Consider the following 1,543-nt stretch of genomic DNA (forward strand, 5'->3'; position numbering starts at 1 on the left):
CTCCAACAGTGGAGCAGCTTCCTCTGACTCCCAGTGGCCCATTGGTCTCCAGGTCAGGCTGCCTGCAGCATCCCAGCTCCTGCTGCTACAGTTTGACACAATATTTGGGGTTACACAAGCTTCAGGGAAATGATGGAACCATTCCTGCCCTAGCCACAGTCCTTGCTGGGATGTTTTTCTTTGAACTGGACCCCTCAGACCACCTTCAGTGCAGAGAACTCCACCACCAAACCCCTTCCTCCTCCCTCTGCCCATGCCTCACCTCCTCCCAGGGCTGCCCGAGTACCACAGCCGCAGGTCTCTGGCACTGCCAACAGAAGGGAATTTGGGGTGGGTGGGAGCAGCCACAGGACTCACACTGCTCCAGGTGCAGCTGCTGCTCCAAAGGATGCAGGAACAGCCCAGCACGTCAGTGCTGCTCACCCCATGCAGTTGTCCCAGCACAATGTGCCAACACACATCAAGGGACACCATCCTTTGGGAACAAACTGGGGTTCACAGCTCAGTGACGAGGAAGAGCTGGCAGGCCCAGGGAATGGCACAGCAGGGGCACTAAGCCCACTAACTGCGCATCTGACAGTGAGGCTCCAGTCTGCAAGGACAGGAGTGCAAACTGTGATCTACAAGGAGAGGCAGGCAGAGGGATGGAGGGGAAGGAGGCTGAGGTGCTCTCTGCTGGTAGTGTAGGAGCTGGTCCTCACCCCCAGCCCCCAGCAAATCCAGCTTTACTGTGATCTGTTGCCACACAGAAACATGTACTAGCTCTAATGAACAGGGTGAGATGTGCAGATCTAATCCTCCTCAAAGGGTTTACAACTTGCCAGTAGGAATGAAATCTCACAGGCCTGGAGGTTCAGGGTGTAACCTGCACATGCTTAGTCTAGTCCATAGATCCTGGTGATACAGTAAATTCTTCAAAGATAAGAAAATGCATAGGGTTTTTTTGTGGGCTTTGGTTTGCAGGAATTGCAAGATGTGTTTTGTGAGATAACCTCTATCTTATCTTTATTTTTTCTGTTTTAAATTAGAACAGTCTGGATGCTAAAGCATTTCTGCCACAATATTAACTCCATCAGGCAGAACGAGCTTCACTAAAAGAATTTTAGCCTTGGCCTGAGATTCAAGGAGTTAAAATGTGGCATTAGAGCTACAGTAGAGCTTCTAGCACTGGAAGATTATTCCTTCCACACTACAGAAGGCAGGTAAGCCAGAAATGTCTAGATAAACTACTCTCCCTTCTACTGTCCCTACTACTCTCCTCCTAAACTACTCTCCTTTCTCTGGATAAAGCAAACAATGGTTGACTGCTAATATTCTTGCCATCCACTCATTTTGTGTATATACTTAGACTGATCCCAATTATTGCAGTCCTCACATTTTTTTTGGTAAGACAGTCAGGACCAGAACCAAGTGACTGATAACATGTCTGTCAGATACCTCTTCACCAGCATCACACTTCTCACACTAATACTTCTCCAGATTTAGGTATTACTTTTTTCTGAGAATATATTCACAGTTTCCCAGGAACACAGACAAGGAATTC

Source organism: Corvus brachyrhynchos, unplaced genomic scaffold, assembly GCF_000691975.1.
Source record: "Corvus brachyrhynchos isolate BGI_N302 unplaced genomic scaffold, ASM69197v1 scaffold80, whole genome shotgun sequence".
In the NCBI taxonomy this organism is placed as follows: domain Eukaryota; kingdom Metazoa; phylum Chordata; class Aves; order Passeriformes; family Corvidae; genus Corvus; species Corvus brachyrhynchos.